The sequence below is a fragment of the Hesperophylax consimilis genome, chromosome 20, assembly GCF_061612785.1.
Source record: "Hesperophylax consimilis isolate HC1 chromosome 20, BYU_Hcon_1.0, whole genome shotgun sequence".
Taxonomy (NCBI): Eukaryota; Metazoa; Arthropoda; class Insecta; order Trichoptera; family Limnephilidae; genus Hesperophylax; species Hesperophylax consimilis.
Window position 1 is genome coordinate 16963392 of NC_142855.1, and position 15587 is coordinate 16978978.

Genomic DNA, 15587 nt, shown 5'->3' on the forward strand with positions numbered 1-15587 from the left:
TAACAAGAAATTACTTCCTAAATATTGTACGTACGAAATAGCGATATGCAAGAGCGTGTTCACACACAGCACACAGCGCGCCCCACGCCCCGCAGCCGCCCTCGCCACCCCTATCATGCTCCGTCGCTCGCCCGCTCGCGTATTTCCAATCCCTACAGCTGGGTCCAGACATGTTCTTTTCTCCGTACCGTACCTCCGTTTCATATCAGCGTCGCGATCAAAAACGCTAGTTTGGACGCCCGTTCGGTACGGTACGGTGGTACGGCGCCTCGATACGGATAGAGGTACGCTCCGATCCATCGCGAGTCGGTTTTTCGACCCGTTCAAAGGCGATACGGTACGGGTCTGCGCCAGTCTGGACGTGTTCGCGGCGTCTTACATCTTTCTCTGTTTTTGAACAATTCTAACTCCCACCAACCTCGCCTTTTTTGTTTTTTTTTCGTTATATTATTGTGAATAGATAACAATGAAGGACGCGCAAGCAATCGTCAAATTCTCAAACACTTCCGCAGTCGACGACATGGTGGGGGAAATGAACACGCGATGATCGCAGCGACGTTACGGAGATACGGGCTCTTGATCGCGACGCGGATACGAAACGGAGGTACGGTACGGACAAAAGATGATGCGTCCAGAGTTTTTGGATCACGACGCTGGTACGAAACGGAGGTACGGTACGGAAAAAAGAACATGTCTGGACCCAGCTTACCGTGATTCAGTTGCGCTAGTGACTGAACCGCGTTAGGTATTGTTATGCATAATAGCGTGTTCACACACAGAGCTATAATATGCGTGGGATGGCGTATTTCAGCATATCGCTCGCCATACTTTCCAATTTGGAATGTACGGCGAGCAATATGCCGAAATACGCCATCCCACGCATATTATAGCTCTGTGTGAACACGCTCTTAATCACCTTACAAAAGCTATAGTAAATAAATAAATCAGAGATTATAAAATAATACAATAATAAGATGTTATTTATGCCAATTATGAACTTTCCACTGATGATAGTGAATAATAAAGTGTGATATTATAAAGGTATTTTCTTTAAAAAATAAAAAAATATATATTTTAAGTTAAAATCTATGAAAAAGGGGGGGGAGTGGAGGAACGTAGGAATAGGATTAAGAGGCAAATGATTTTTATTTCTTTTTAGCATTGTTCTAAAGTAGCCTACGGAGTTCGGATTTGTGACATCTATGGTCAAAATACATAAAGCATTGCAATTTGCAATAGCTCCGTGTTAAAATAAACGACTGGCCAAAAAAATGTTTTAAATAATTACAATAAATGTTTTACGAATGGTAGGAAATGTGATCCATTTTTGGACCGAAATCAATCGCAGAAAAATAAAAGTGGTCCGTTGTCCATTTTTCAACTGCGGTGCAAGGCGATGGGTCAAGATAGTCCGGCTGGAAAGTTCAAAAGGCCTCCCTCACCCAGTCTCTCTCGATCCGGCCCGCCACGCAGCAGGTGGGCAGACGTATCCGCCGCCAAGACCTGGACAAATCTCACCCCATAAACCATGAATGATAATGGCAGGAAAATTAAAACGGTTTTGACCCTAGGAACTTACTGAAAAGTTTGGATACTCCTTGTCTATATCATGGGTACTGAGAAAGGGGCGGCTACATGGTCTGGGGCCTAGGGCGGCCAAGACTGCAAATCCGCCTCTGTTCACAAAGATAGGTTGTTGCAAATGGCAGCAACGTTTTTACCGCCTCCTCATGTGTAATTTTGAAAGCCTTCGTAGCTTTTGACATCCAAAAAGACGACAGATTGGCTTTGCTCTCAAATTGAATACGTGCTTCAGTATTAGATCGAAGTTCAAGTATTGTTCCTGCCAAACCCGGAGGTTCTTCTGGTATGTTAGCAATTTCACATTTAAAAGGATCTACAACCCAATAATTGAAAGTATGTATATCAAGATCTGGAAAGTAGTCAGAGAACCGCTCTCTGAGTTTGGTAAGATGTTTTATAACTGTATCCTTGATGTCATCAAAAGTAATATTTTCACATAGAAAAATTTCCTTACTATCCCAAAAAAATACATTTTTACCCCATTTGGGGTAATTTACCCCGGTTCCCCGACCGCTGATTTAGACCAATAAGTCCCCGACCAACTCAGGGTACAAGTCAACGAGTAATATTGTCAAATATCGGCTACATAAATATCACGACGTATAATTAATTTTATCACGAATATTCATTCTTATCAAAGATATTTTATAATTTCGTTGACCTGCAATGGCATTTGACAGAGTTGTGTTTTTGTTTTTACCGGATTTTCCAAAGTTTAATTTAACTGGGATTCCCCAAGCACAATTAAAGAAGCTAGCATGGTCAATTAATACCGGTTTTATCTATAATGTCAGTAACTTAATGTTAATTAAATAAGTGATAAGAGGAAGCTACAAGCCAAAAAAGTGTATATTCTTGGTATACCTTATATTGTAGGTAATAGGCATTAAAATCGCTTGACAAACGGAGTCTAGAAACGTTCGATTTCAAGCAAAAAACTGGTTTTCATTTATTTTATAAATAATTTTATAAGAAAGCAAAAAAGGTAATCAAGTGAAACTGTCACAGATAATCTTAGCTATAATACTGTATTTTTTGGTTCCATGATAACTCAACACAGCGACAATTCAACACACTTTTAAAAAGTGATATAAAGTCATTAGAAACGATGAAAAAAAATAATTTTAACCTAACCTAACCTAACCTACTTAACCCAGTTAATAAAGTTTTTGTTTCATCACTTTATATAACTTTTTAAAGATGTGATGAATTATCATTGTGATGATTTATCCGGTTACCGTATTTTTTATAAGTTGTTTCCTTTATGCGTTCATACATTTCTATTGAAAAAAATTTTTTTTTAGTAGTTTGCATTTATCTTTATAACGAATATCTTTATAACGAATTGGTGTACATTATGAATACCAAAAAATATGCCTTAAATAAATTGAAGGTTTTCCTATCGTTTCGCTTGAGTAGAATACAAATAAAAAAATAATTAACTCAATAAAACATATAAATGTAAACTACTAAAAAAAATACCTTTTCAATAGAACTGTATGAACGCGTAAAGGAAACAACTTTTAAAAAATACAGTGTTATAGCTAAGATTATCTGTGACAGTTTCACTTGATTACCTTTTTTGCTTTCTTATAAAATTATTTACAAAATAAATAAAAAACAGTTTTGTGCTTGAAATTGAACGTTTTTCGACTCCGTTTGTCAAGCGATTTTAATGCCTATTACCTACAATTTAAGGTACCTATACCAAGAATATAAACATTTTTGGTTTGTAGCTTCCTCTTAACCAGTGACACAAACCGCTGACTATTGATGACAACTATCGGTCATTAGATAAAAACAACTTTGATTCACCTTGGGATCGATTATACACTCTTCATGCAGTAATACCGGATACGTTTTCATTGTTTGAATTGGCTCAATCCAAATTAAATTTAATTCCATGCTGTGAAACGACATAATGACTTACCAAAACAATCTATTTAAAATGTAACGTACGTGATGGCGTTAAGAGGAAGCTACAAGCCAAAAATGTGTATATTCTTGGTATACCTTATATTGTAGGTAATAGGAATTAAAATCGCTTGACAAACGAAGTCTAGAAACGTTCGATTTCAAGCAAAAAAACTGGTTTTTATTTATTTTGTACATAATTTTATAACGAAGCAAAAAAGTTAATCAAGTGAAACTGTCACAGATAATCTTAGCTATAATACTGTATTTTTTTAAAGTTGTTTCTTTTATGCGTTCATACATTTCTATTGAAAAATAATATTTTTTTAGTAGCTTACATTTATATTTTTTATTGAGTTATTTATTTTTTTATTTGTATTCTACTCAAGCGAAACGATAGGAAAACCTTCAATTTATCTAAAGCATATTTTTTGGTATTCATAATGTACACCAATTCGATATAAAGATTAATCAAAATAGTGATTTGGCATTAAGCTTCGCCTTAAGGGGCAGTTCTGTAGGGTCAGCTACAGTAAGAAATTCCCGTTGCTTATCCTGCTTCATTTTCATTTGGTGTAATACTTCACAAGGGCGCCCCTGTCTGCACAATGTAAAGACAGAGGAACTATACCGTACCCGGTTGTAGGACAGGCAAGGGAAGGGAATCTTTTTACTAAAAAATAAATGATTATCACATGGGACGTTAATAGTTATAGGAAAATTCAATATTCGGCAGGCAGGGGGTCTACGGATAAAAAAATATTTGGCAAGTGGTCTACGGGGCAAAATAGTTTGGGAACCTCTGGTCTAATAGAATTCGGATAGTTCAGAAATATTCCATTTAATCTTTTGTCAAAATATGGCAGAGTTCTGATGAGTTAAATAAATTCATACGTCTATATAAATAACTTTAACCTCGGAACAATTATACGAAACAATAAGAGATAATTTATGAAATCGCTGTTGGTTTTTCTCTCTTTTGTAGAACGTGTTGTGTTTATCAATATATTTGTTGACAGAGAGATAGTGCTCTCAGTATAGCCAAGGTGAAAGAGCACAATTCTGAATTGAATATATTACACAGTGTCCGGAAAATAACACTACCAACGGAAAACTGAGAAACCTAGAAAGCTTTTAATTATTTATTTTTTTAAATATTTTTTTCTTAAACTTTAAATTTAAGGTTAAACGCGACGCTCGTTATATGAAGTGGTTTTGTCCGTTTAAAAACTCAATTCTTTCAAGAAAGGCACACAAATACAATATGGGATTGAATCATCGGTACAATATATTGTATTTGTATGACTTTCTTGAAAGAATTGAGTTTTTATACTTACAAAACTATTTATTCATATTTATATTGCGTATGTACGGGCGCAAACAATTAATTCATCTTAATATTGCAAAGCAATACCTTACAAAAAGCGTATTTTAATAAAATTAATTGATTAACACAATCAAATATATTAAAATGTTTTCCGAACAATTTCTAGAGCATTTAATTTGCCAGATCTCTCTAAATAATATGAAATTAAGTTGCTATACGCTTTTGTCTGTTTGTGCGCTTAGTTCTTCTAAACTACGTAACAGATTTTGATATGGTTTTCACTATCATTTAGAGAATTTCTTCGGGAAGGTTTACATATATAATACATGCATATTATATTTATAAAAAGTAGAGAAAAGTCAATGTTTTATAATCAAGTCATAAAAATATGTTTTCGGGCGATACATTTTTAACGCTGGCTAAACCTTATGAGATACATCAAAATAATGTAGTACGGAATTGTGTGTCTTAAAAAGGCCTACAGAAAATTCCTTCTTGGTATATGTCTATCTTCTAAGGATAACCCCCAAAACCATGTCAGAAAAGGGGTTCGTAAGTAGGATATTTTGACTTTAAAGAAGTTTTTATAGGGCTCGCACTTTATTTTTTATTGATTTTTAAAAAGCCAAAAACGTGATTATTATTTAATTTGTTTTAAACTCTGTAATATTTCCGAGAGATTAGATTTTAAAACCAAAATACACGATTTTGCATTAATTCAACACAACGTAATAAATAAATTAATTAGACTTGGACTCGACTTACGAAAGCCCAAACCAAAAAAATGTATTTAACACAAAATCGACGTCTAAATGTGTTGATGTTGACTCACCAGATTCTTGCTTATACTACGAGTATCTGGACACCATGTATGAACTAAATAACTAACAACTAACCATTAAGAATAAGAGATATATGAGACGATGATGATCATACACGGAAAAAACTTACTGACTTAAAATATTACTAATTTACTGTAAAACTCTCAAAAAATATTCGTATTTCTGTCAAAAACGGGACTGCAGACCTTTAACTAATGTTTTTTCCAAAATTAACTATCAGTAAAACACGAATGCGTTATAGGTATGTCTGAACACGTGTTCATAAAAGTTCTAATATTTTCGCATTTCGCCATTATACTCGTATATTAACTGTATAAACGCAGTTAAATGAACACGTGTTCCGATGTATGAAAATAATAAAAGTTTATTAGGAAATGGAATGCAAGATTTTAATAAATCAGCTATACTAATTTATCTCCGTGTATGAATGTGAATGATGCACTCGGTGTCGGCACAAACCAGGTAATTGCTTTATTCACAAGCATCCATAACAAGTAATATAAAATAATAATCAGTGCGACGTATTTTTAGCAACAGGAGAACATTTTTTCTGAATCCGTATAAATTATCTACTAAAATGTCTACTTCAGCACACTCTATTGTATAGTCGGCCTAAAATAGGCATATTATGTGGATTTCATAATACTACGTGAAGTGAAAGGTATAAAAAGTCGCGGAATCACATAGTTATTTGTGGTAAAATGAGATGAATGCGATGAACGAAGAAAAATGTGAAAGGATAATGTATGACTTGAAGAAGTCGAGTCCGTTCGGAAAGTTTTTGTGTCTATATTTGTATCCTTGTGTCTATATTTGTATCCTTGTGTCTCTATTTGAGTCTCTTGTGTCTCTTTTTATGTCTCCTGTTTCTCTGTTTGTGTATTTTAAATCTCTATTTATGTCTCTTATGTCTCTATTTGTGTCTCTGTGTATGTCTCTTATGTCTCTATTTGTGTCTCTTGACTCTCTATGTATGTCTCTTGCGACTCTATTTGTGTTCTTTTGTCTCTATTTGTGTCTCTCGTGTCTGTATTTGTGTATCTATTTGTGTTCTTATGTCTCTTGTGTCTCTATTTGTATATCTTTTATATCTTACTTTTTTGGACTATTTGTCATTTGAGTGATACATTTATTTTTACAAGCAATAATTATTAGCCTGAAACACTCATCCACATTGAAAAATCTCCTGATAAAAGATACATGACGCCAACGGGATGTATCTTTTATCAGGAGATTTTTCAATGTGGATGAGAGTTTCAGGCTAATAATTATTGCTTATAAAATAATTGTTACCCTTTGTGCTATGCATAAAATATCTTGTCTTAAACATTAGTTTACAAAAAAAAATAATAATGAGTGACACATAATATTGTATTTGTTTTATATTTTAATCTTCATTTAGATGTATGAAAATGAATACTCAATTAATAAACTTATTTCTGTATTAACTGAGTTTTTACAACTGGATTGTTTTCATGTAAGTGAGTTCGTCTGTAAAAACCCAGTATAAATAAATAAATGAGACAACATTAGACGCGAGGTTCTGGTAGTCTCGGAACTAGTTGTACGAGTATATTCTCAGAACGGGTTGTCTTTATAAAACCTGCAACGAATATAAGATTCCAAGAATAAATATTTATCTCCTTGGAAATAAAACTATATTCATAAATAATAATGAATTTTATTAAAAAGCTGTTTGAGGTCAAAAGGTCGAGTTCGTTGAAATAACCAAACAGATAATATTGTGATAAAAGTTCAATTTTTTAAAATCTTTTTTGTTTTGCTTAAATGTATGAATCGAACGTTTTCAAATAATTTGCAGCTAAGCGGACAAATGCGTCGGGTTCTCACCCCGACGCCGTGGGTTCAACTTACCTTCTAGATATGTGCTCCACCATTGAACAAGCAACATTTTCAACTATAATAAGTATCGTTAAAGAAGAAGATAATACTAATTAATCTAAACGAAACATGAAATAGAACAAGACATATAAAAAATGAAAACAATTACACAATTTACCGGGACAGGCGCCTTAACCACTAGATCATTGGGACCAATTTTTTGAATAGAGTAAAAAATCTCTCGACAAATGCTTTAGTCGCATTTAAAGATACACTGTGAATTTTTTCATGCCTATAACATATTAAATAATAGAACAAAATGGAGACCGGATAAATCATCACAATGATAATTCATCACACCTTTAAAAAGTTATATAAAGTCATGGAAAGTGATAAAACAAAAATTTTATTAACTGGGTTAAGTAGGTTAGGTTAGGTTAAATTTTTTTTTTCATAGTTTCTAATGACTTTGTATCACTTTTTAAAAGTGTGTTGAATTGTCACAGTGTTGAGTTATCATAGAACCCATTTTATTTTGGAATTTTCTGTCTACAAATAAATAAATATATGAATACAAAAGGCAAAATTATAATTAATAAAAAAAAACAATACAATAGGGTGTCCGGGGGTAAATTGCGCTAACTTCGGTAAAATTCTACATGATGGTAGAAGTTAAAAATATTATAATTTTTTTTGGAAATTCCGTTGTGTTTATATTTTAAATTCCTCATACAAACAATTCAATTTTTATACCTGAAGACGTTGAAATTTCCAAAAAAGTTATTTTTCTTTTTTGCTTCGCCTTAAGAGGAAACTACAAGTCAAAAATGTGTATATTCTTGGTATACCTTATATTGTAGGTAATAGTCATTAAACTCGCTTGACAAAAGGAGTCTGGAAACGTTCGATTTCAAGCAAAAACTGGTTTTTCTTTATTTTTGAAATAATTTTATAAGAAAGCAAAAAAGTTAATCAAGTGAAACTGTCACAGATAATCTTAGCTATAATACTATATTTTTAAAAAGTCGTTTCCTTTACGCGTTCATAAATTTCTATAGAAAAATATTTTTTTTAGTAGTTTGCATTTATATTTTTTATTGAGTATTTTATTTTTTATTTGTATTCTACTCAAGCGAAACGATAGAAAAACCTTCAATTTATCTAAAGCATATTTTTGGTATTCATAATGTACACCAATTCGTTATAAAGATTAATCAAAATAGTGATTTGGCATTAAGCTTCGCCTTAATTTTAATAATTTACAAGAGACAAATTTGTTCGGTTTCGGGAACAAACAGCTATTACCCGTAGAGTCAATATGTTCGCTTTTTGGAACTGATCATATGGTCTCATAAAAATCGTTGTGTCTCTCTTACTGAACAGTGGTGTTAAATAAATTTCAAATGGGTACAAAATAATTTTACAATCGCAATCTCACCAAAGAAGAAACTGGTTATTGTGGTTGTTGAGCGAGTTACACTAATTATAAATATCTATATGTGTAGGTGTCCATATATCGGATTCTGTTACATAATAAATACTGAGCAATTAAGAGAGTAATTAAAAACATACAGGGTATTCCAATAAGAGGTGTTATTTTGAATAGCCCGCTATTTCGGTAGATGTTACTTTTGAAGATGTCATTTTTTGACATTTGACAAGTAAAAACTCCGCCATTAATAAAAATGGAACGATACACGCTTCAACAATGCATTGAAATTATTAAAATTCACTTGAGTGAATCAAATGCAAATCATCTTGAGTGATGAGGCCCATTTCCACCTCGGTGGCTTCGTCAATAAGCAAAATCGTCGCATCTGAGGCTCGTAAAACCCAAGAGTTATTGTTGAAAAGCCTCTCTATCCTCAACGTGTGACTCTTTGGTGCGGTTTATGGTCCAGCGGAATCATTGGACTTTACTTTTTCGAAAATGAGGCTGGAGCAACAGTTACGGTGAATGGATTGCGCTATCGAGAGATGATTAATGACTTTTTATGGCCGGAATTGGACGGTATTGATCTGGTCAACGCTTACTTTCAACAAGACGGCACTACGTGCCACACAAGCAACGAAACCATTGATATTTTACGATTGAATATCAAAAATAACACCTCTTATTGGAAAACCCTGTATAAATAAGGAATAGATGAATATAGACTACAAATAAATATAAGAAAAGGGAAAAACAGGCTATTATTTAGTTAATTATTCCTGACAAGTATAACTTCAGTTTTAGTTTCAGTTTGTTGATATAGTGAGAAATATGATCTAAACAGTATCAGAAAGAGAAAACACCACACTTTATATTCAAATCATTCCGATAGCAATTTATTAATTAGGAAATTTTGTGTTTTGTTTTAATAAATTATTTTTGTATGAAACGAGAAAAAAAGTGAGGTGATAGTATAATATTTATAACAAGTCTAATAAAATTAATGTATTTTTCATTACATGTAATTTAAGTTCAGTGTTTAGACGACAAAACATGGGATGAGCCATTTTTTATATTTGCAATAAAAAAATTTACAGTAAAATTTTAATGCATAGTTTATCACTTTTAAAAAGCAGTTTTTAGTTTTCTGATACGTTCAGAAATATTCCATTTATTTGGATTTTATTGCATAGCGGAAATACACTAGAATTCGAACTCAACAGCGTCTGAAACATACGAGTGATGGTTAATATGCCAGATGCCGCGGCCGGGAGGTTAATGAACATCAGCTTATCAAACATAAATTAGCTTACGTGTACCCGGCGTTGCTAGGGTTTATCTTTAGGAGATAGACATATACCATATTAGACTTTTCTGTAGATCTTTTTCAGATTTACAATTCTGTAATACATTATTTTGATGTATCTCATAAGGTTTAGCCAGCGTTAACAATGTAGCGCCCGAAAATATATTTTTACGACTTGATTATAAAACATGGACTTTTCTCTACTTTCTATAAATATAATATACATGTATTATATATATAAACCTTCATAAAGAAATTCTGTAAACGATAGTGAAAATTTTATCAAAATCTGTTCTGTAGTTTAGAAGAACTAAGCGCACAAACAGACAGAGTAAATAAAAACAAATAAATAAAAAACATACAATATTTCTCAGAACGAACGAATGTAAACCCAACAGTTAGTATAAAAAAATAAGGAAAAAACGCAATGATGCAAAAATACGTGCATAACATGAAAAACAAAAAAAAAACACGATTACCTTCGATCCGTAGATAGCGAACTTGTAAACAAAAAACCGGAATCTGCAGGTAGTAATAATACGTTTTCAGAAGATTAGCACACAACTTGACTGACCCGAGTCTCGATAGAGATTGAAGACTTCCAGCTCGCCGGACCCGAGCACGGGTCACTGTTCAAAGTTAACGTTCAATGTCAACTAGTTCTGTATCAAAATACGGGCGGCGCACAGTGGGCTGAAAATCGCCTTTCATAGACATAGAGACTTGAATTTTCAAGGGTATTTTTTTTGGCTAGAAATGGATTCTGCTGATCATTACTATGCTATAAAATGTCGTACGAAGCAATTGCGTGTACAAATGAAGGAGTTATAATTTTTTTAAGAAAAATTTGTATGGCGCTGACATTAAAAATGAAGCTATCTCTGGAATCACAAGGTTGGCCGTTCTATCCTTACACACAGATAATACTACTATTTATTTGTATTTTTTTGACATACTTCATATTGTGGCGCAAGGTGCGATTTTTTTTTTAAATCCTCAAAGTTGAAAAAAACCCCTTTTAATGTTGATGATTCATTTTAATGCTTAAATGCTTTCAGGCTTGCAGTGTAAATAAAATATTGTAAACTAGACAAAGCATACTCATATGTAAAGCATTTAAGCATTAAAATGAATCTTCAACATAAAAAAGTTTTTTTTTCAACTTTGAGGATTTAAAAAAAAAAATCACAAGTTTCGCCTGTGTGTAAGGATAGAATGGCCAACATTATGATTCCAGAGATAGCCTCATTTTTAATGTCAGCGCCATACAATTTTTTCTTAAAAAAATTATAACTTCTTCAACACGCAATTGCTTCGTACGACATTTTATAGCATAGTAATGATCAGCAGAATCCATTTCTAGCCAAAAAATACCCTTGAAAATTCAAGTCTCTATGTCTATGAAAGGCGATTTTCAGCCCACTGTGCGGCGTTGGTAATATCAACTAAATGCTATACTATGATATACAACCAGCGCGCGGTCCACTGGGCTAAATACAATAAATAGATTTTTTATTATTATTTATTGAGTTAGTTTATACAACATTTGAACAAGATAATATTTCATTTTGTAACTTTAATTATTTTTACAATAAACTTAACATTTATATTTAAATACATTCATTCTTCAGACTTTCACGCATTTCATTATACATCTTCCTTTGTACATTAGGCAGTTCTGTGATTTTGATTTCTTCTTATGTGGCAATCTAATTATATTTACATTTCTGGTTTCGTAATTATGAACTCTATTAAGAGGAAGCTACAAAAAAAAAATGTGTATATTTTTGGTATACCTTATATTGTAGGTAATATATAGGCATTAAAATCGCTTGACATACGGAATCTAGAAACGTTCGATTTCAAGCAAAAAACTGGTTTTTATTTATTTTGTCAATAATTTTATAAGAAAGCAAAAAAGTTAATCAAACTGTCACAGATAATCTTAGCTATAATACTGAATTTTTTAAAGTTTGTTTTCTTTATGCGTTCATACATTTCTATTGAAAATATATTTTTTTTAGTAGTTTGCATTTATATTTTTTATTGAGTATTTTATTTTTTTATTTGTATTTTACTCAAGCGAAGCGATAGGAAAATCTTCAATTTATCTAAAGCATATTTTTTGGTATTCATAATGTACACCAATTCTTTGTAAAGATTAATCATAATAGTGATTTTGCATTAAACTTCGCCTCAAATGACAATCTCTTTTTTATTGGAATCCAATTTAGCTGCTCTCTCATTTGATTAATGCTTGCGTATTTGCCTTTTCCCCGTATACATTTCATAGCTCTATTCTGTGTAAGATCTAGTTTGTTCAAATTTCCTTCATTGGCCAAATATAACATAGTAGAGCAATAATCTAAATGTGGAACAACTATAGTTTTATATATGAGCTCTGTAGTGTTTCCATTTAGTTTATTTCTTAATCTTCTAAGAAAATTGACTTTTTTTGATACCTTCTTTAACACATATTCAAAATTTGATGTGAAAGTGAGTTTTGAATCGAGTATTACACCTAGGTACTTAATTACATTTATTTTTTCAATTTTTTCATCATTAATTGTCAATTTTAAGTCTGTGTTATGCATTGTGTTGCCTATTTCCATATATTTTGTTTTGTTTACATTTACTTTTAATTTGTTTAATTTCAGCCATTTCGCTATATTTTGTAGATCTTCATTTAAATTTGTTGATTGCATAGATGAACGAAGTACATAAAATAAATTACTCAATAAAAAATATAAATGTAAGCTACCAATTTTTTTTTTCAATAGAAATGTATGAACGCATAAAGAAAACAACTTTAAAAAATACAGTATTAAAGCTAAGATTGTCTGTGACAGTTTCACATGATTAACTTTCTTGCTTTCTTTTAAAATTATTTACAAAATAAATAAAAACCAGTTTTCCAGACTCCGTTTGTCAAGTGATTTTAATGTCTATTACCTACGATATAAGGTATACCAAGAATATACACATTTATGGCTTGTAGCTTCCTCTTAATGCAGATAACTCCATTAATGGAGGACTGCATGCCGTTGGCGCTAACAAAAAAATTGTTCAAAGAAGCGAAGATAGCAGACCACAATGGAGTGCTGGTACCTACCCAGATGTATGGCAGTGATATAGGAAGGATGAAAGTAGACTGAACGCTTTAGAAATAAGATCCTTGAGGCGTATGTGTTGTAAAATCGTGTATGATCGTGTGTGAAATGTAGAGATCACCAGCTGCGTGACGTGCCAGATCGTCACTTCTGGACACACTGATGCCTAGATTTCTACTCACCTCTCATACCTTCTTCCTTCTTAGAACTTGCTCTCCTTCCTTTAGTTACAAATACCCTTCACACAGCATCCCCAAAGATTTGACGGCCGGCATAGTCCAGTGGTAACGCATTGGACTGCCATTCCGAAGGTAGCGGGTTCGAACCCGGCGTGCGCAAATTAATTTTATTTGATTAATTTGTGTTATTTCACAATTAATTAATTAAAATAATATATAGTATATTTGCGGCACGTTCCAGAGTGGAAGATACTACCAGTATCGCCCTGGTGTAAGACCACCATTCAGAATTGAAACGTTGCTCCAAATGGCTTTAGCCGTGTTTAGTGACTAGATCTGAATAGCCAGGTACTTCCCCACCTTCCTCTTTTTCCCTTCCCCACTTACCTTCAGCCTCACAACATCCCCCAATTGGGGATGCCATAGTCTCACTGGCTCCAGACGGGAGCAGTTGGGACTCTTGTGAGGTATTCAATATAAAAAAAAGAGATGACTTAGGCCACCTGTGTGAGGTTAATGTTAATAATAATAGTATATAGGGGAGGGGGGGGGCATAGTAGGGTACTTAACGTTTAAACATCCCTAAAAACTAAAATAATGTTATTAAATTTAAAAAAAATTAACTTAGAATCATAGCTTAATTCATTGCGAATGCCTATGGATACATTTATGTTGATAACGTAATTAATCTAAGAGATGTAAACACTTAAATGAAAATAGGCATTTGACCCGTTATGCCCCGTGCATAGGAGTAAAGTGGGGTCTTCTATGGGGCATTGTGGGGTGATCATAATAAGGAACGAAACACAACTTCAAAACGAAATAATTTTATTTCTTTGCAACATAAAGACAGTTTAAAAAATAAAAATAACAACAACACTTTAGAATAACAAATTCAGAACAAAAACTTCTCTTCATTATTATTTTTGAAGGTTAAGGAAATCAGAGATCACATAAAAACCTTTAGCACGTTTTTTTAATCTTTTATAAAACTTAAACATTAAAAAAAGGAAATACAGAACTATGGTACAGTTAAGTAATGAATTACGGTTAGTTATAAACATCTCCTTTAAAACTTCAATCAAGATAACAAAATGCACAATGCAGATACATGAGTAGCCTCTTCATCTTGTTCATCCTCTCCAGCACAAGAGTAGTGTGCCCATTTTGAACATTTTAGGCAACGTATCCATCCCTCGGTTGACTCTGACCACAAGTAACCACAATAGATGCATTCAGTATCTTCAGCACCAGCATATTCTTCTGCAGAGCTTTTGATGCCTTTCTTTTTGACAACCTTTCTCTTTTTCGGTTTGATGGATATCAATTTTAAATCTTTAGCTACCCTCTTTTTCTGTTTTTTTAGTTCTGCGGGCTTTTTTACGACTAGAAGCTCGTTTTTGTACGGTGATTCTGTGATGATTGCTGTTTTCCCTCGTTGTTTACTAAGTCTTTTGCATGTTCTGTTCTCCTTAGGCACTGGCATTATTTGTTCTGGAGTTGTTGCAAAACTCGAGGGCTTATCGATCATCCAAGAACAACCAGGTTGTGGAGAAGGTTGCACAGGTGGGGTTTGAATATTCCTTTTCTGTTGTGGTATTTGCGATGGTGGTGTCTTGTTACCGGTCAAAATTTCTAGGAGTGGTTGTCTGGGTGGCGTCTTGGCACCAGGGTCACCTTCTGGGGTTTCTTGTCTCATTGAAGTGTTGTCTCTCTGCGAAATGGCTTCGTTAACTAAATGCACTTCAGCAGGCTCAGGATTGTCTGTAGTGTCCGCGGGTGCAAAATCTGCGCCAGTAAAAACATCCTTGTTTACAGGCCATATACCTGTAGCTCTGAATGCATTAATAGCATTCGTCATTGTTGCTGCAGATACAAAAGCTTTTCCGAATAGTCCAGCTTATAGTCACAGACCATGAATGCTGTTCAGTCTTCCTCTTGTATGTACGCACCATGTTGGCTAAAAACGTAAAAAAAATAAATGTATTACAACTTAGAAGTCTTTAAAACGGGGCAAAGTGGGGCACTTTTCTAAAATCAAAAAAGGGGCA

The 15587-nt window shown here is 33.2% G+C and overlaps 1 protein-coding gene across 1 annotated transcript in view; it reads right to left on the minus strand.

Annotated features, from left to right (window-relative positions):
- Positions 1-10886, minus strand: part of LOC149414214 (phenoloxidase-activating factor 2-like) — a 28754-nt gene extending 17868 nt beyond the window's left edge. Inside the window, exon 1 of the mRNA XM_089644044.1 lies at positions 10727-10886. The gene's annotated coding sequence lies outside the window, so the exon portion shown is untranslated. The remainder of the gene's footprint in view (positions 1-10726) is intronic.
- Positions 10887-15587: the final 4701 nt, after the last annotated feature.